Raw genomic sequence first — 21587 nt, 5'->3', positions numbered from 1 at the left:
ATTGCAAAGCTTCTGTAAGGCTCCAATATGTTCATAGCAGCCTTATTTATAATAGCCAAAAGCTAGAAAGAACCCAGATGTCCTTCAACAGAAGAATGGATATAGAAAGTATAGTACACTTACACAAGGTAATATTACTCAGCTATTAAAAACAATGACTTTGTGAAATTCTTAGGCAAATGGGTGGAACTAGAAAATATCATTCTGAATGAGATAACTCAATCACAAAAGAACCCACATAATATGCCCTCACTGATAAGTGGATATTAGCCCAAAAGTTCTGAATACCCAAGATACAATTCATAGACCATATGAAGCTCAAGATGAAGGAAGACCAAAGTGTGGATGCTTCAGTTCATCTGAGAAGGGGAACAAAATACTCACATGAGCAAATATGGAGATAAAGTGTGGAGCAGAGATCAAAGGAAAGGCCATCCAGATACTGTCCCACCTGGGAATTCATCCCATAAACAGTTACTAAACCCTGACACGATTGTGGATGACAAGAAATACTTGCTGAAAGGACCCTGATATGCATGTATCCTGAGAGACATCTGTCATAGCCTTACAAATGCAAAGGTGAGGTGGATGCTTGCAGCCAACCATTGGATTGAGCGTGGGGTACCCAATAGTGGTGTTAGAGAAAGGACTGAAGGAGCTGAAGGAGTTGCCAACCTCATAGGAAGAACAACAATATCAACCAATCACACCTCCCCCCAAAACTCCCAGGGATTAAGCCATCAACCAAGGTGTATACATGGCTCCAGCTGCATTTGAAGCAGAGGATTGCCTTGGCAGGCATCAATAGGAAGAGAGGTCCTTGCTCTTTCCTATGCAGGCTTGAAAAGATGTCCCACAGTAGGGGAATCGAGGAAGGTGAGAATAGGGTGGTTGGAGGAACACCCTCATAGAAGAGAGGGGAGGGAGGATGGGATAGGGGTTTTCTGGTGGGGGGACAGGGAAAGTGGGTAAAGTTTAAAATGTAAAGAAAGAATATATTCAATAAATAAACGAGGAATACACATTCATGGACCCATGGATCCAGCTATATATGTAGCAGAGGATGACCTTATCTGGCATCAATGGGAGAGGAGCCTGTGAAGGCTCAATGTCCCAGCTTAGGGGAATGTTAGGACGGAGAGGCAGGAATGGGTGAGTGGGTGGAGGAGCACCCTTAGAGAAGCAGGGGGAAGGGGGAGAGGATAGGTGTTTGTGGAGGGGAAAACAGAAAGGGGAATTCCATTTGAAATGTAATTAACCAATAAAATAACCAATAAAACAAGAAGCTTCTATGATGATTAAGAATGTGTCTATGTGACCTCAGGAAATTGTGGTGACACTGCAGGAATAGAATAAAGCATCCAATAAATCATTAGCATCCATATTCTTTAGTACATCAGAATGATTCACTGCCTGTGGACTGTGAGAAACTCCTACCAGCATAGGCAGAAGTTCCTTCCTTAGGAAGTGAGTGTGTGTGTGTGTGTGTGTATGTGTGCCACCAGTTGACAGCACAGTCCTGCTCTACCAGGCCCTCTCTGCTGGGAAGGTCTGCCTTGCTGCCATCGGCTGGATGAAAGAATCCAGCAAAATGAAGGCTGAGACTGTGAGTCAAACTATCTTTCTTCCCTTAAATAATTCTTTAAGGTATTGGTCAGAGTAACAAACATGTGTGACTTACACAACTATAATGAGCTCCTTTCACCCAATATAGCATACCTGTCTCAACAACCATATATCTCAAAACATACTAAAAAGCAAACATCACAGTTTTCTCAGGAGACTGACTACACATCAGGATAATGATGTTGGAATCATCAGATCTGTATCCAAAGTAGTTGGAATGAATATGCTCGGCACTTTAATGAAAAAAGCAGACATAATGTAGGAATGTGGTTTACATACACGTCTGTGTGTGTAAACAGAGATGGAAACCCTAAGAAAGAATATAAAAAGAAATAATTGAAATAAAACCACTGTAACACAGAAAAGAAATATTGTGCCCATCTGTGCAGCCCTCAGAAGCTTGTGTCTTTTATTCTAACTTCCTAAGCATTAATTGAGGAGAAATTTTAGTCAGGATGATGGAAGAAAGAATTTATAACAAGAAAGGTTAGTCCTTAGGGAGAAGACAGAAAGCTCTCCACCTGAGCTCACACTGTCCCTGCACAACCCGAATTGTACCTTGATTAGGCTCTGCTACCAGGAAAATTGATGGGAGGGAAGTGCAGAGTACAAGAGTTCTCTTCAATGAAGCATTTCATAACTGCTGCTTCCGTGCTGTCTGGGCATATTACACCATCAATTGTGTGACTCCTACTTATTACTGCTAATTGCTGCACACAAGATGTTGCTGACCACTGCAGAGCAGCCACTAAACCTAAAAAGGTAGGGCCAGAAGCACTTAATCGGTTATTGGGGTCGTTGCAAAATCCTGGGAGAAGAATCAATTTTTCTGTAACTATCTGCCTGATAGCAGCAAAAGGCGCTCAGGTTTTTTGAACAGTAAATAAAGGCCTCCCAAGGACAAATCATTAATTTCTTGCTGAAACTTGCCCTTTACAGTAAATTGTTATTCGTAAGCAACTATTCATTGTCATACATTTCTCAGCTCACAGATGAATTCCAAAAGCTAGAGTACAAAATTTATAGATACTCTTAATTCTTTGCTTATCCATATTTGAGGGCCATCTGAGAACATTCACGGGAGATCCCAGGGCAACTTTCCTTCTCTTTTGTGATTGTGTTTTTCTGTCCCAGCTGGACATTTTCTCATGTGTTTCACATATGATTCATGGAAATAGAGAAAAACTCTGTGGCAAATACTGATCTCTTTAACTGGAGCTTTTGGGAAAGGAATAGTGTTTTAATGCATGGAGTCCTAAAGTGCTGGTGAGAGCTAGATCCTCTTTAGTGGATCATGGTGTTTTGAAGTTAAGGGCTCCTGAGAATATGTGGAAAATTCCAGAATATTTCTTGAAACAAGGCACATGCTCATACACTTATGCAAATCTCCATTCTGACCACCAGGGACAGCTTTACCAGGAGTTTTAGAGATTTATTATAAAGATTGCAGCTGTGCAGGGTGAGTACTTCCTCTGTGTGCTCCTTCTTTACAGCTGTTTCTGTAGTCGACTTTTATGAGGAGTTATTTCTTCACTCTCCAAAGAATGGTGGAAACATTTCACATGGCACTCAGCCTAGTTGTTCTCTCTTCTCGTGCCCATGAGGGTAAATGTGATTAATTTGTTTTATCATCTAGATGTCTAGTTGTTCATTGTCTGTTCATTTAATTCCCCAAACACTTGGACCCTTTCAGATTCACAACTGTCCAAAGCTCAATACCCACAGGCTCCTACTAGGAATGACACACTCTTATTTCTGTCTCCTGTTCAGTCTCTTCCTCAAGACCCTGATGCTTCCAGGACTAGCAGCCTTTGTCATGACCTGCTCAATGACACAGGAGGTCAAATGCCATGCAGTCAGGTTCCAGGACTACAGGAAACAGTCTAGATTTTGGCTTTCCATATGACCATTATCTACCACTCAAATCACCCTGATCAAGGGACCTGTGAAAGCAATCTCTGTCCTTTGTGTGTTTTGAAAATCAATCAAAGCATGTGCCTCCTGCATGTGAAAACACTTGAGATCACCTCCTAAAAGAATATCTAAGAAGAGTAACACTTTTCACTACCCACATGGCCTCTTCTGTTCTTTAGAGCCAACCTGTATTAAAAAGAATTTTTCTCAACTTTGGAAGTTTCGTTAGATATCCTCACATTCCTTTATGGAAAAGTCAGTTAAAAGCTGACTTCAGTGGAGGTGTATGGGAAGATTATGTAACTAATTTAAAAGGCCTTTTTTATATTAAGATCTAAGCCTTCACTTCTGGCCACAGTGTTAGCCAAAGTAAAAAGACATAGAGATGTCTGAGGCAAGAAAAGTTTTGTGCCACGGGAAGAAATGTCTGTGGCGTATTCAGTTCTAGACAGTGGGTATGAAATACGGACAGAGGAAGTAAGACAATGACTCTCAAGAAATGGATTATAGTAGAGACTTCCCAGGAAACTTTTAGAACTAAGTAGAAATCCTGCACAGGAAGGAAGCATTTACTCTTCTGGACTTGCCCTGGAAGATAAATCATGGGCCTCCTAGGATGTGCCAGAAGATCCCAGGCCTCCTGGAGGAGTGTAGTGAGCATGGGCTCTCATCATGAGAGAGGAAAGTCCCTGCTGAGCCAAGTGGGCACATCAGAGATGGATGGCTACGTGGGGTTTCAGCAAAGATTGCAAAGAGATATTAGCTACTATGGAAGTATCAACTAGCCACTGTATCAATGAGGGCTCTATAGAGGAACAAAACTAATGATGTGTTTGTGGGTGGGTGGGTGTGTGTGTGTGCGCGCGCGCGCGCGCGCGCGCGCGCGCGCGCGTGTGTGTGTGTGTGTGTGTGTGTGTGTGTGTGAGCTGAAACATAATAGTTACTCAGTCCTGGAAAATTGGCATAATCCCTCAATGGCTGTCTCTTACTAGAGTTGAGTGTGACAACATATATAGTGTCCTAGTCCATAAGGCTGAGTGTCTCAACATTTCAAATCTGATGATAGAAGTCCAGAAAGTGCCTGGAGAGCCACTGGTCCCTAGCCCATGGTGAAAGCTTGAAAATGCTTGCTCTGGTATCAGTGCAGAAATCAACAGCTACAAAACAAATTGTCACCAGGAAAAGAGGGGAGGCCAAGCAAGCCAAAGGGGAGGTGGTCTTCCTTCTGCAGTGTCTTTCCTATGTGGATTGCCATCAGAAAGTGGCATCCACAGTCCAGAGGGGTCTTCTCATACTGGTCACGGCAAGCAGGACACTTCTGCAGTTGAGACTCCCTACACACCTGAGATTCTAATTTGTAACAAGTTGACATTAAACCAACCCACCATAGTCACCAAGAGTAGAGGCAAAACACCTTGTTACTGAGGACCAGAGATAAAATGCATAAGCCAACACCCAAGTGAGGATTATAAAGCATTATCAACTGGAGAAAGATGCAGGATGACCTCATACAGAAACACAGTTCCTTTTTAATATGGAAAAAGCAAGTGATAATTGGGACCATTCTAGACTCGGAGGCAGGTGACTTTCCAAGCCACCCTCTGCTTTAGCCATTTATATCTAATGGACAGTTGATTTCCTTTTTAGCCAAATATAATGTATGAAGAATGCAAATAAAACAACCAAGTTTGAGACGCTTTTGACTGGGAAGACAGAACGTTTCAAATGAGGACAGAAAAGAGTAAAGTGAGGTTAATTACACAACACAGTTATCTGTGCATCACTTGAGCATCACTGTACATTCTGAGCCCATGTAATCCACCATGTTAAAAGCAGAATGCAGAGTATACCAACATATAAATATATGTAATATTTAAACTCACATAATATCATTTGCTATATGCTTCATTTACCTTTAACAATAAACAGTCATTTAAGTTCATTCTATGACTGCTTGTTATATATATGTGTATGTTTCTGGGAATCAAATCATGGCAAAAGCATAACAACATCAAGTTCTTATAAACCTTCATAGAGAAGTTAGTTTAAAGATGTCTACGAGTTGCATTTTCTAAGAACAAAAGATACCTCCAGGAGTATTCACAATTATTGATCCTTTAACATTAGATATAAAGCTTCCCATTGTAAAATCTGTGTGATTTCTGACAAAGTAAGAGGATATGGAAGTAGTACATAAAAAAAGATTCTGTTATTTTAGAAAAAAACATTCCAGAAATCATGCATTTGACTTGCTAATGCATGAGTTGAACTAAAATAACCCCCTTTAGTTTTCAGAAAAGGTCCACTAACTCTTAATTTAGCTTTGGTTAATTACAATAAATGTACACAAAATGCATGCACGCTGCATGCACACACACACACACACACACACACACACACACACACACACACATGCATCTCTTAAAATTGGTTCAGGTCTGCCAGAGATTTCATCCTTTGTATTGATCTCTGCTGCCACAGTGCATGTGAAAACAGATTCCATAACCACTAAATTCTATGCTCTAGCCTTCGAACAATCCAAGTACTTTTATGCCCTTATTAGTTACTATGTCATTAAATGGGATGGTATCTGAATCTTCTGTTGCCCATGGAAAATTGTATGGTGGACTCAGTTCTTTAGTGATGCTGTTTATGTAATGGTGCATCCCATCAGGTCGACAGCAAGAACATATGATCCAATGTATCCCACTAATGTAAATTATTTTATTTAAAGACCTATAGTGAACTTATAGTGAATACATGTCACTAAAGATACTTCATGTCAAAAAAAGGTGATTCATAAGCTCTCATTACATATTTTAAAAATTACAACCTTACAGAATTTAATTACAGGGGTTAAAAAATAATAGAAAACGTTTATAATGAGATCCATTTCTTGTGGATCACTCTTAGAAATTCTCTACTGTATGGGTTGTTCATGACCAACTTGTCAAATGTTGTCTTTCCAAAAGCTTATTGTAGACACTATGTGTAACGTCTACACTAGTATGTCAGCTCACTCCAGTGATACGGAAGCTAGAGTACCATCCCAAGAAATGCTACAATTTTAGAATATTAATTTAACACAACATTAAATATTTTTAAAATTTCTCTAATTACTAAGAATAGCTTAAAAGATTTCTTTTTCACTAAATAGTATGGATATTTAGCATTAATTTTATTTCCACTTTGGAATGGCTAATAACTACTCTAAAACTGTAGAGTAGTTTAGTCTAGATTCTACTTCTTATGCACATAAATTAGTGGCTTTCAAGAATAAGTGGATTTTTACAAAATAATTGGAAAGATACCCTTAGTCAGTACAGTTAGTTTCGATTTAAAGGCACGTCATCATACAGACTAAGACCAGTCACAGCTGTATAACAAGGCTCCATTAGCCTTCTCCTTGCGCTATAATAAGGCATCACACTACAGTGCCTGAGAACATTGTCACTGTGCCTTAGTTCAAATGACTGAGGAAAATTTCTCTGGACAAAAGTGACTGTTCACCACCCTGAATGCTTCCCTTCAGGGTTTCAAAGGACAATGCATGTCTATGTCCTTTCTTGTTCTGTTCAAGGTTCTCGGTGTTTCTTAAGTTCTGGTCACTTCTGGACTTTCATGGCCAGTGCAGCTGTATCTTTGAGACCATTCTTCTAACCACATCTCTTTATGTGTCCCCCCAACCCCTTTCCAACTTTTGGAACTTTGAGGACTACAATAAGTCACCTAGTTGATACATAGTATTCTCCTATCTAAAATGTAACTGATAAGTAACCTTAGTGCCAGATTCTTGATACATTTACTTTCCTTTTGCTATACAGTGGAGCAAAATCATAGATATTGGGTGTTGGAATATAAATACTGTCTGAATCTATTAGTCTGCCTATCAAAGGAAGTATAAATCCATAAGATTATTAGACACAAAAAGCTAACGAGAGAAGAAAAATAATTATCCAACTTTTTGTAAACTACCATGTATATAAAAATGTAATGATTGAGATAGTAACATCTAGATTAAATAAGATTAAAAAAGACCACATGTTTTCTCTTTTCCTGTCAGACTGACTCAGATCTCAGATTCTGCCTCCCTTTCCCTCTCCCTCTCTCTCCCTCTTTCCTTCCCACAGTCTCCCTCTCTTCCTTCCTCCTTCCTTCCCTCCTTCCCTAACCCCCCTCACACACACAGGTTCATGGGGCCAGTCTATTAGACAAAACAAACAAATCTACAAATAAACAAGCAATGAAAGCCCAAGTCCTTTCATTGACAATGGCACATCTTTGTATAAGCATCAACATGAGACTTTAAGTCAACAAAGTACACACTCTTTCTATTTTTTCCTAGGAAATAAATATGTCTTATCTTTGAAACACACCTGTATTTTCAAAGATTTCTCACTTTTCTCTCATGTTTGATCTAAGAATACTATATATACACCATCAAAGCTTTTAGGTACTACGTCATCTGTTCATGACTATATAATAAAATCACAGCAGTAAAGTTAAATATCACTGGAAACTTTGTGTCACCATGGTGCTTTACAAATCTTATTGCTGCTTTGAAAAGTCTAACTGCATACTATAAAAAATAGACAAAATCATTTAGATTTAAAAAATAGAGAGGAAAAGATCATTTCACAATAAAGGGCTTAAGCTATAACAGACTAAATAGGTTGTTCTCTTTGACTAATGGGTCTCACAGCACTGGCATTGCCTCATGCTTGATCAATTTCACTTTCTATGTGCCCCAGCTGCTCCACCGTTCCTGTGCCCTGTGTGCTCCCGGCCGTCCCACTTTGGACAGTTATTAGAGAGAATGTGGAGATCTCACCTCTGGGTCTGGGAGTGAGTGCACTCCTGGGAGCCCAGCTCCCTCCTGGGGAAAACTGTGCACAGAGGTCTGTGGAAGAGCCTTAGCTCCCGGGTGCAGATGGTGACCCAAAGAATCCTGTCCTAGCTGTTCCACTGTTCCTGTGCCCTGTGAACTCCTGACAGGTCCTTCCTTGAACAGTCACCGAAGAGAAAATGGAGATCTCACTCAAAGCTGTAGAATCAGAGCACTCCCTGGAGACCAGCTCTCCTGGCAGGACCTATGCACAGAGGGCTGTGGAACAGCCCTAGCACCTGGAAGACACTGGAGAAACAACTGAGGATATAAAAAGATGGAAGAAGCTCCTAGGCTCAATGGATCAATAGGATTAATGTCTCAAAACATAACCCCCCTAGCAAAAGCAATCTATAGACTCCGGTCACCAAAATTCACATATATGTCTTCCCAGATCTTGAAAAGACAATTTTCAGCTTCATATGAAAACACACAGGCAAGACATACACACACACACACACACATATGCACACACACAAAGCAGGAGAGCTAAAATAAATCTTGAATAATAAAAAGCTGCTGAGATGTTGCTGAGATTTTAAGTTGTACTACAGAGATATAGTAATAAAAACATTATACTGGCATAAACCTGACATGTTGAGCAATGGACTTAAGTCGAATACCCAAACATTATTCCACGCAATTATGGACAAGATTTTTGATAAAGAACTCAGAAATTCACACTTGGAAAAAAATCATCTTCAATCAGTAGTGCTGGTGAAAATAGGCAGCTGCATGTAGACGTATCCATGTAGATTCCACACTTGTCACTCTAAACAAAACCCAACTCTAAACAGATTAAAACTTCAGCATAAAACCAGACACTGTACCTGATAAAAGAGAAAGTACGAAACATCTTTGAACTCATTGGCACTGGAAGAGTTTCTGAACAAAACACTGATAGGCCAGGTACTAAGATCAACATTAATATATGTGACCTCATAAAACTGAAGAGCATTATATAAGGCAAAAGATACCATAATTTGGAGAAAGCATCAGCCTACAAAATAGAAAAATATAGATATACATTTTATATAGATCCTATTAGAATTCCTAAAATTAAATCAGTATTAATTAAGCTCTTTTATAGTGGGTATCTTCTAATAGTCAAAACTACAAATGAGAAGTCTGTCAGTCTCCTATGTGTCATCAGTTAATTGCTTCCAGATAGTAACCAGACTTTCTACTACTCAAAGCATAATCTAAGAGGTTGTAAAATCATTAGCTAAACGTCATTAAAAGGGAACTAATGATTTGTGATAGGTGTTAAGACAGAAGATAAAATATTGACTAAGTTTATGTATACAAAACTTCACTCATAACTTAGTTATGGTTTTTAACTCTTGAGGAACCTATGGAGCTGTGACAGGTGATAAATGTTTAGCCAGATAAATACTCCTACTGGATATGCATGTAAACATTCACTGCTGTAAACTTCTTATTTAATTTATGATTTGATTTTAAGTGTGAACTTGGAATGAACTTTTTAAAATGTGATCATGTATTCTGAAAAGATGTGTAAGTGCTGAGGACAAAAGAGAAGGGTCAGAACTGAGCTAAGGGGAGCATTTTAGACAGAACACCTTCCAGACAGATATGAACAGAGCTTTTTAGAATAGAACTGAAGATAATTTTTTAAGTCAGGACACAGGAGAGCTTTTTAGACAGAATTTAACTCAAAAGAATTTAAAAGTATAGGCCTAGCATGAGGAGAAGAAGCACTGAGAGTTAGAGCGTTATTTTGACACCAGAGCAGGAGGAGAGAGCAAGATTTGAAAGAGAATACAGAGTGGAATAACTGAGAAACTATAAGATAACATAAAAAATTAAGAAAGCAATATATAGAGTGCAGAGGGGAAGGGGAATAAGGAAGCTGCAGAGAGAACTGAAGGTGTAGACAGGCTTCTTCTTACCATGGGACAAAACAGATATTTCTTAATAACAAGGCAGGCTTAGTCTTATTAAAGGAACAAAGCTTTCTTCTTACAAACTCGGGTTTAGTTCATTTAGCATTAAAAGGATAGAAGCTTTTTCTTTCTCTATGCAGTAAAGACTGGAGCTAAACTTTCTTTCAGAATGAGTGAGTTCTTTCTGCACTGGTACTTGGTTTTTTTGGTCCAAATGCATAAGGAACGATTTATGTGTTAAAGTATGTGATTGTGAGAATGTATGCAAGATGGCCCAACTGGTTTGAGTGGAAATATATAGAGGTGTATGTATGAACGTGTATATGAATTTATATATTTTCATATCTAGCAGTTTTCCCTTTGTGAACATTATTCTCTTCTCCTTGCTTAATAGAAGTTTATTACTCCAAATTTACCCCTAGCCTGGCAAGCAAGAGGCATCTGTACAAAAGGGCAAAGGCTCTAGCAATTAATGCTTTACTTAATCTTGTGCTGTTTTAGGATGAGTTGCTAATGACAGACACTGCCATTTTTTGGCCTCAGAAGAACACAGAAGGCAGGTCAGGTACAGAAGCAAAGTAACTTAGACTTAGATAAGTGGACTTTAATTATCATACAGCAACCCTAAATATCTTGTAAGACAAAAGTATTACCCTCCACTGATATTCTTCCCCCTAGATTGCCTCAAGAAAAACCAACAAGAAAGAAGACCCCACTGGTATCAATATAAAACTGGATACATAAAGCCTCATAGAAAAGAAAATGGGAAATACTCTTGAATGCAGATGGAGGGAGGGAAGTGGAACTGGAAGAGAGGGAAGATGGGAAGAGGAAAACAGGGTTTAGGTTCAGATATGGGGAAGGACAGGAGAGATGTCTAATGGAAATCTTCAATTAACAGGGGTGAGAAGGTAGGGGGCATCTCCAGGGGGCGTCAGGAACATGGGATAAAGAAGGTGCCCAAGAATTCCTCGGGTGATCTTATCTGGAACTCACTAAATTGTGGATATAGAATTTGTTATTGCTACCTCCTGTAACCAGGCAAGAACCCCAGTGGAGCAATAGAGTCATCAACCCACAGAAAATGTATCCTGTTTAGAAGAAATGTAGTGACAGGGAATGAAGCAGGGTCTGAGGGAATAGCTAACCAATAACTGGCCCAACTTGACACCCATCCCATTGGCAACCACTAAAACCCAACTATTAGTGATACTCTGTTATGCTTGCAGACAGGCGCTAGTTGGTTTCTGAGAGGCTCTATCCAGCAGCAGACTCAGACAAATACAGAGGAGCAGTGAATAGAGCTTGGGGATTCTTGTTGAAGAATAGGGGGAAGGATTGCAGGCCCTGAAGGGGATAGGAACTCTACATTAAAACCAACAGAGTTAACTAACCTGGAACCTTGGGTCTCTCAGAGTCTGAATCACCAACCAAAGAACATACAGTGGCTAGACCTAGGCCTCCCCTCACATATGTAGCAGATTTTCAGCTTGGTCTTCACATGGGTCCCAATCAACTGTATTGGTGGCTCTCTAAAACCCTATTACCTGTATGTGAGATTTGTTCTTTTAGCTGGGCTGCCTACTCTGGCCTCAGTGTGAGCAGAAGCACCTGCCTATCAGAGACTTGGAGTTCTAGGGTGGAGGAGACCCAGAAGTCTCCTACTTCCTCAGAGAAGAGGAGGGTAACTGGGGAAGGAATATGGGAGGGAGTGGCCAGGAAGTGAGTGTGATATAAAGTGAATAAACAAAAAAATTAAATGTAAAAAATATCTATGTTGTCTATGAGCTTCAGTTTTATTCTGAATATGATGGAAGACATTGGAGCATCTAAAGAAAAGACTGGCATGATGTTATGCATACTTAAAAGAATGATTTGCAGTAAAGTTACTTCTAATAAGCTAAAAATGCATCCTCTAGAGCTAAGAAGATGGCAGACTATGTCAAGTTCTTGCTGAATAAGCTTGAGGACTTGAGTCCAGATTCACAGAATATACATAAAACCAGAAACAATAGTGAACATCTGTCATCCCTGAATTCTTGCTTCATGATGGGACACAGAGTCCCTGGAATCTGGGGGCTCAAGAAGATTGGAATATGCATCATTGAACAAAGAAAAAGTTGGAAACTTGAGGACCAACACTCAAGTCAAGAACATGAACAAGAACATGCATGAATGGGCACAGGGATGCACACTCACATATGCACACATACATGGATACATACACACTTGTACAGACATACACACATGTATACATAAAAATACATACACACATATATATGTACATACACACATATATATGTACATACACACATATACGTGTCCATAATCCATATATACTCACATATATACACAGATACTTACATAGATACATACACACATACAGACATTTCTGTATACACACACATATATACATGTAGTATATATGTGTGTGCATGTACATATGTATATATACTTTATTAGTATGTTTACACCACATGCCTTACATAAGGCTTGTTTAATTTGATACTTAGTTTACAATGAGTTTTTGCCCACCCAGTCTAAATGAGTATTCAATATTAAAAATACCCAAATTATTGTTAAGAAAAGGTTTCTAAAATTTCAGTATCAATAAGATTACATAAAAAACATAAAACACTAGTTGGCTTGTCCAACAAAACAAGGAAGGTTTCAAACTCCCTTGATATGTACAAGTTCCAAGGACTGAGGTACCAAAAGCCAGTAGTAGTATTGATATCTCAGTCCTGAGAATTTCATCACGCTTTCCCTAGTAGCAATTTCATGAGGCAAGATTGCACATTTGACATTGTTTCCATTCCTCACCTAGCACTACTTTGTTTCAAATTATGAGAACAAACAAAGTTGTGTTGTTTAAGGAAGCTTAGAGCTAGCCTTGCTTAGAGGCTTGGAATGAATCCTCCGTGGAGATCTGCTTCCTTGGAGATCAAGAAACTGAAAATTGAATCATTTGCTAAAAAGGCTTTCAGAACGTTGACTTGGAAATTTAATTTTTGGTAGGTGCAGTGCATGCAGGAGAGAAGATGTCGTAGCTGTTCAGGGCAGTTCCACTAAAAAAATTACCAATTCTTGAGAAGGCCAATTATGAAAACCTGCCTGTGGCACCACTCAATGCTTGTGCTAGGGAGGTGACAGCTTTTAGTGATGCTGTCTGATAGCCCTGGTGATCACCAGTGCCCCGGTGAATTCTCTCTGCATTTGGATAGGATCATTTATTGCAAGCTTATTCAAGTCGTTCCAGGCTCACAACCAACATTATCTAAAGAAAAAAAAAAGAAAAAGGAAAAAAAAAGCACAATGACAAATGGCTGAGCTTTATATAGAAAGAAGGCACACAGGGTAAAATGGAAGTTGACAAGCATCTCAAAATTTCTGCCAGAGATGAAGCACTAAGGGTACCATGGCCAAGGCTGAGAAAATATCCACAGAATCACCAAGCCAACTTATGAATAAAAATAAAATCAAATGTGGGGAAAGGGAAAGGGAAAGGGAAGCAGGAATAAAGAACCTCTGCCTTTTCACACGACAAAAAGTCTAATTAGAGAAGAAATTGCAAACCATTAGTCAGATCGTTGTGAACTGTGAAGCAACACAGGGGCAACTTGAGAAAGGGCTGTCTGCAGTTCCCCAAGCTGTGACAGAGCCACATAGGGCAGGATAGAAATAACTTTCCTATGACACGGGGCTTGACTTTTGGCTGCTCATTTGTGTCCGCTGACCCAAACTGGAGATTTAGCAATCAACCTTGAAATGCTTAAAAGAAAGCTGTTACAGTTCTTTGGTAATGTGGATTCAAAAGGTTGTTGTAGATAGACAGACAGACCAGAGCTTCCTGTTGAACTGGGTTTCTTTGTTTACTGGTAGGAAAGGTGAGGAGAGAAAAGCCCAGACTATGGTTCCTGATCAGTTTTCTATTCTCTCCTTTTCCCTGAATCTTGCCATGTCCCTCCCTTGTGTAACCTGCAAGCCTCACTGCCTCCCAGCTAATAATAGCACCCTGGCTTCTGTTATCTACTTGATCAGCAAACTGCTTCCCTGACAGCAATATTTTCCCCCTCAGGAAAGTCCAATACAACTGACATTTGGAGAAGCAATTGGAAGAATTTCAGTAAAGGAAGCTGATATTTTCCATCCAAATCAGGAAAACGAAAAAAAGAAAACCACTTTAGAATTAAGAAACCTCTAAGGGATCTTATAAAAATTCAGTGGATAGAAAGAAAATGAATAGCTCCTATTATTCCCTAGCTATTTAATAGGCTGTGTGGCACTCTCTTGGAAATATTTAGTAAAGATAGACATTAAGAGACATATTCCTTCCAAAACAATGTATTTTTGGTTTCTATAGAGATCTATATAGATTTCTATATAAGATTTCTAACAACGCCTAGGATAAAACCGAGACTGTCAATGAGAGAGGAATCTCGAAGCAGACATTACTAGGGAGATTAAAACAGAGTTTGGTCCTCAAAAACCCTTCTTCGGAATTTTAATTCTGAGTTTGTGGTATTTAAGTGGCTTACCTCCAGATTTCAAAAATGAATCACAATGTTCTGATAACTTAAACCCATATGCACATAGTTTGCCTCCATAATTAAAATGTGATGCCCACACTAGTTTCATAGTGCATTTATCAGAATTCCATAAAAAAAAAAAAAGTTAAGGTCTTTCTCTCATAGTTCTGTGGGAAATTTTTCCAAAATCGAGATGTTAATATGGCTGTCACACTCCCTTCACTGGCTGTACCGAAAATTTTTTCTTCTTGCTTTGTCTGTCTTCTAGTGGCTGCTATGACAAGTGGCCCTCAGCTTATGGCTGTGTCTCCCCAGCTTCCCTCGCCACTGTGATACCTGGTAGTGTGATTGATCCCCAAATTTACATTCTATTTCTTAAACAGACACTGCTCACTGGCTTCAGAATTTGCTGAATCCAGTATGATCATACTTCAACTGAACTTAGTAACACGAGCTCAATAATGTATAGGCCATTCTGTTTTCCACAATTTTATCTTATTTACTAGCCCAACTGTTTTTTGGGAAGACCTCAAATGTGTATCTTCTCTTCAGTAAGATGTTAAAACCATAATAATAAATCTAAAAAATAAATGCATTCTGGAAAGTAGGGAACCCCGGGCAGATGATGATATTCATGACAGCTTTGGTGATATGAAGATAAACTCTATTTAGCTACACATTCTCACTTTACACAAATTTACATAAAGTATGAGTAACCATTTCACAAAGAAAGAACTCAAAAAGAAAAACAGGGCTGTATGAAAGGGATGCAGAACACATTGGACGCCATGCTGGGCTGCTGAATTTTTCTAGCATTTCTTTAGGCAACAACACTAGTAGCAACAGAGTACATTTCTCACTTCATCCTGAGAAACAGAGAGAAATATATTCTCTCAGGAATAGACAAACAAATCTTCATCCCTCAAGAAAATGTGTTTGTTTTATGTAAAAACTGGATATAATCATGTAACAATCATTTGCCTGCTGTTTTTGTGCTAATAAAAGCTTAATTTCCCCCTGTTGACACCCTCCAGCTGAAGACACTTCCATGACCTCCTGCTATTCTTGTTTGCCTGTTTTTATATATGCATGCCTCAAAAAACGTGACATTTGCCTTGGAGACTCAACTTGGCATGTTTGTCTCACACTATCATGAGATGCCTTGTCTATTTATATTGAAGTAAGCTACTGTCTTAGGGTTTTACTGCTGTGAACAGATACCATGATCAAGGCAACTTTTATAAGGACAATTTAATTGGGTCTGACTTACAGGTTCAGAAATTCAATCCACTATCATCAAGGCAGGAACATGGCAACTTCTTGGCAGGCATAGTGTAGGAGGAGCTGAGAGTTCTACATTTTGTTCCAAAGGCAAACAGAAGACTAGCTGCCAGGAAGCTAGGATAAGGATCTTAAAGTCCACTCCCACAATGACACACTTCTTCCAGAAAGGCCACACCTCCTAATAGTGCCACTCTGTCTGCCAAGCATATTCGAACCATCACAGCTTGTATATCCTTTAACTTTAAAAATTTAACAAAGCTGTTTGTTTGCCACATGTGGTATTTCTTGTCTAAAAACTTCATGTCATTATCTCTTTACAAAAATATAAAACTTAAAGAATAACATAGGCAAATGGTATACTGTCCATGCAAATGCTGTTTTCTATGAGGTGGAGTCTTCTGAGAAGATACTCATATGTAGTCATTGACCTCAGCCAAGGAACTGACAACAGATAAGAGGAAGGGTCTTCCCAAGTTCACATAGTGAACCAGTACATTCTCACGGCTTACTATCAGAAGCATTTCCTGCAGGACAGTCCCTACCCGGACATAAATGATGCAGAGGAGTAAAGGCATCCAGAGACCCTACCCCAGCATGACTCGAGAAGGCTGCATCACTTGAGTACCCTGTTCAAACTTCACACTTCACCCAAAGCTCCTCGCCATCCTCCCTAATTTTTCACTAATTTTATACACATGATGAGGAAGGCTTGTGTCTTTTGATTTTCTTTCTAATTCTGATAAATTCACGAGCCTCGCACTCCATCCCAGAGAAGATAAAGTTACAAATCAGGTTGGTGTTCATATAGTATGATGTTCTGCTTCACTCAGGAGGAAAAAGAAACAATTGATGTTTTAAATCGGGGAAGAAACTGAAGTTATGGTTATTTTGAAGATTACCTTACAAACATGAGAACATATTAAAAGTCCTTCACTTACAGCCTTTTGAATCAGCTGTGGTGGCTCACTTGTATAATTTCAGAACTTTGGAGGACCAGGCAGGACAAACTGGAGTCGAAGGCCATCATACTAATGGCTACATACTGAGTGTGAGCCCTGCATGGACTACTGCAGATTATCTCAGCAAAAGCAAATTAGAGAAGAAAACAAAAAGAAAAAATAGGGAAAGCAGAAAACATTAGAGCATTGCTGTGAGACCTGGAAGGCAGCTGGCAGAAGCTGACATGAACATACCTTACCTGGTGTTTCAGAATGGACAGGGGCCATGTGACCACAAAGGCCATGGTCACATCATGGAAGGGTAAGCATTAAGGGCAAGAACCATACCAGAGACAGTGTGACAGTCCACAAAGAAGTAGAGCAGTATAGACACGGTAAGAAAGTTAGTTCAGGATGAATGAGTAAAAGATACAGCTACCATTGCCATGAACAATATGGAGGATGGGTGCAGATGAAGAGGGAAGAGAACTTCGTGAATGCACACCAGCCAAAGACTAAGATAAGAAAGCATATTTGTTTAAAAATCTGGTTATACCCTAGGGTATGGGGATAGGGGAGAGTCAAGGTGCTCAACAAAGGGAAGACCTAAAGCAGGCAGAGAAGACCATGATTTAACTTAAGAAAGAAAAAAAAGGAGAGAGATAAAAGAGCAGAGGAAGTGTAGTAAGCAAAGTAAAAATAAATGCCTTTTAAAAAAGTAAAAGTAGCTTAGTCAGGATCACCACTACAGACAAATTCTGTACTTGATAACCAGAACCCAGTGATATCACTCACTCAAGAAAACCAGACACCGTCCTAGAACCCAATGATGGCTCCTGGATAGTATATAAGCAGAGGCCAACAGCAGTACTCTGTTCTGCATATATGGAGAGGCACCATCTTATCTGCTTTGCAACTGGAGAGTCTTCCCCAGGATCCTGACCCTAGAATCAGAGACTGCTGTTAGAGACTGACCTTCAGGTAAGGTATTTCCTACAGGTAAGCAGCCTTGCAGAGACAGGCTTAGGACTGTAGTTAGGAAATTAGAGGAAGGGAGGAAGGGAAGGGAGGAAGGGAGGAAGGGAGGAAGGGAAGAAGGGAGGAAGGGAGGAAGGAAGGAAGGAAGGAAGGAAGGAAGGAAGGAAGGAAGGAAGGAAGGAAGGAAGGAAGGAAGAAGGGAGAAAAGGCAAGGGGGCCACATTAACATTAGGCTTCCCTTCCTGAGCCATCAAACTCTGAACTGAAATGTCTCAATCTCTCCTTGTCATTGGAGCATCTCAAGGAACCATGTTGTGCCTTCATTATCCCTATCAGAACTGGTACCATGCAGGCAAATTGTTCACCCCTCCTGGCTTTGTCTTTGAGGTGATATCATACTGGAATGTACTATCTCTGGACCACTGAAGATCTTCCAGGGCTCCCTGGGGACAACATCTAGTCACTGCTTTGCCCACCTATTCCTGAATGGAGCACACCAATGGGAACTAAGACCATTTCTGCTCTTCCTCAAGCTATAGAAAAGGCAGAAACAACAAAACAAAAATCAGAAACAAACAAGCAAAAACCATGAAGCTGTGGGTAAACTCGTACCACAAAACAATGCTTCAGTAGATCCTAGTTGATGCTATTCCACTCCATGGAGGTAAGAATGCTACTTCTACAAAGATTCATGAGTATGGGTTTTTTTTTTTATCCTTCTATATTGTAGAATAATAATACTACGAAAACTATCTGATGATTCATGAAATAGCACACATAAAGGGTCCATGCAGCATGAAGTCTGAAACAGCTCGTTGCTCAGTATATGCAAAGGATTAATGCCATGAGACACATTCTATCATCACTACTGATGATAGAATTCTAACATGATTGATTCTATCATGTCTACTGATGATGACATATAGATACAAAGAACACTGGAAGTAAGGCAATTCCTAAGCTGTTAATAATTAATTCTCTATTAATCTATTTAACAATAGAGCAACTGCTAATAGCTTTGTTTATGGAAATGCTTTAGAATAATTCGGCCTTTCTTTTGGAGAGGCCATTTAAAATGATGCTCTTGTTTACATGCATTAAAATTCTACTCAATGTCAAGTAAATTATAGGTCACTGTCCCAACCTTCATTTTCTTATTTGTATAAATACAGCAATTATTTATATTGAGCACATAAATTTATGTATTACTTAAAATCACAATTATCATTTTATCACCTTTAAAAAAGCAAACACAGTAAATATGGAAATAGAGAACAAAGCAATGGAAGCAAGCAGACAATGTGTCAGTCTAGGAAAATACAGGCTATGCTTTTTTGTTTTCTTTTGTTATTGTTGTTGTTGTTGTGTGTGTGTGTGTTTAATTTTTAAAAGACGAGTTCTTCTGTTTCATTTAAAAATAGACAGGAATGTAAGCTACCTTGTCAATCTTCACTGTCTACTGATGATGACATTTCTAGAGCTATATTCTGGAAGGACATTGCCTGCCTTGATTCAGTCCAACTACAGAGGCCTTATCTTCTGGTCCTGCTGGCTTGGTATATCAAAACCCTAACAAGGGATGTTGAAACAATTTTAGTACATTGTGAGCAGTCACTGCCAACTCCTGACCTGTAAGTTACCCTCACAGAATATGCCTTATTCCACTGAAATATTGGGCAAAACTATTATATAAGTGCTATTTGAACCCTTCCTAGACAGATGCTATAAATAAAGATAAATTATTAGCTTTGTATTTCAAACTTTAACCATATGACATATCAACAACACAGAAGACAGCACTTTTCTGTGACATAAATGGATGATTTATCATCTCTCTACTACAGCTGCCCAATTCAGTTCCTTTCATTTTTTTCTACATAAATTCAGCCTTTCCTACCTGAACAGTCTTTGCCAATGTGTAATTTAGATTTCTCAGCAGATGTCACGTAAGGCTGGACTGCATACTTCCTAGGTACAAGTTACATTTGTGGTATGGTGCATAAAAGCCAATGTTCCAATTGTCATCTAAAATGATAAAAAAAAAATGACTACAGTATTTGTTAAAATAAATATCAGTATATTGTTCTCAGATTTTTGTTATGAGTGTTATTTACTGAAAATTGTTTAAAACAGAACCCCTGAGGTCGTACATGGCAGTTGGAGAATGTATCATTTGTATCTTCAAAGTTATCATTCCCACCATTTTCAACATTATTTCTGAATGGCATCATGCAGTACCCACAAACCAACAAGAATCTAAGTGAAGTTCTTTTTCTTTTCCCAACACTATACCTGCATTTTACTGTAAGTTGTAAAACTCATAACTTAGATGTTTGGTCAGCCTCTTTCATTGGTTGTTTGTAATCTACAGAGTAAAATGTGGAATATTTGGCAAGGTGTGGGAAGTGTTTCACAATATTATCTCATCTGCCCCTCTAGAAAGAGAGAGCACACCAGCTCTCTCTAAGAGGCAACATGGAGATCTCCGTGTTTCATAAAGGAGCAAGATTAATGAACAATAATCCATCTGCAACATTATTTCCCATTTACCTTCCTTTCAACCATGAGAACTATTTCAAATGTTTATTTTAATTTATCTTATTGTGTAAGAACATACTTATTTATAAATTTCCTTCAAACATTTTAAAAATATATATTTAGTGAAAAAGACCTATGCATTCTTTTAAAGATCTGTTTATCACATGGTAGTATATTGTAGATTGACTGGGAAAAGGATAAGTTAGTAATAATTCATTTGTTGGACATGGTGACAGAATGCAGAATGAAGATTTAGAATAAAGAGGAGTAAGAGCATGCCAATAGACTGACTTAGCCTATAACAAAACCCTCAGGTAAATCCAGCAGCTGTGAGCTCTGCCCTGTCCCTTATGCCAGCCATTGCCTGACTCAAAAACCTTCCTGCATTTTCTGCTGCCATCAGGGACTATCAGTGGCCCACTTCAATCAGGACTAGCAAAGGCCTGCTCAAATCTGGGACTGAGAAGCCTGCTACCATCAGAGACTACCAGAAGTACAAGCAATAATAACCACAAGATGGCAAAAGAGTAAGGATAACCAGATGACAAAAAGGGTAAGAACAAAATCAAGAGGAACCAGATACAGCACCCCAACCCTAGTGCTAACCCTAACCCTAACCCTAACCCTAACTCTACCAGAACACAGCTATCTCACTACAGCAAGCCCTGGATATTCTGACTCAGTTCAAGCTCAAGAATCCAATCTTATGAAGATGGTGGAGGCTTTTAAAGAGGAAATATATAAATCCCTTAAAGAAATACAGGAAAATATAAGCAAAGAGGTAAAGGAAATGAATAAATCTGTTCACGACTTTAAAGTAGAAATAGAAGCAATAAAGAAAACTCAAACTGAAGGAATCCTTGGAAATAGAAAACCTGGAGAAGACAATAGGAAATACGCACATAAACATCACCAACAGAATATAGGAGATGGAACAGAGAATCTCAGATTTATAAGATATGATAGAACTTGATATGTCAGTCAAATA

Source organism: Apodemus sylvaticus, chromosome 12 (genome assembly GCF_947179515.1).
Source record: "Apodemus sylvaticus chromosome 12, mApoSyl1.1, whole genome shotgun sequence".
Taxonomy (NCBI): Eukaryota; Metazoa; Chordata; class Mammalia; order Rodentia; family Muridae; genus Apodemus; species Apodemus sylvaticus.
The sequence above is the reverse complement of the archived record's forward strand: the minus strand, read 5'-3'. Positions refer to the sequence as shown.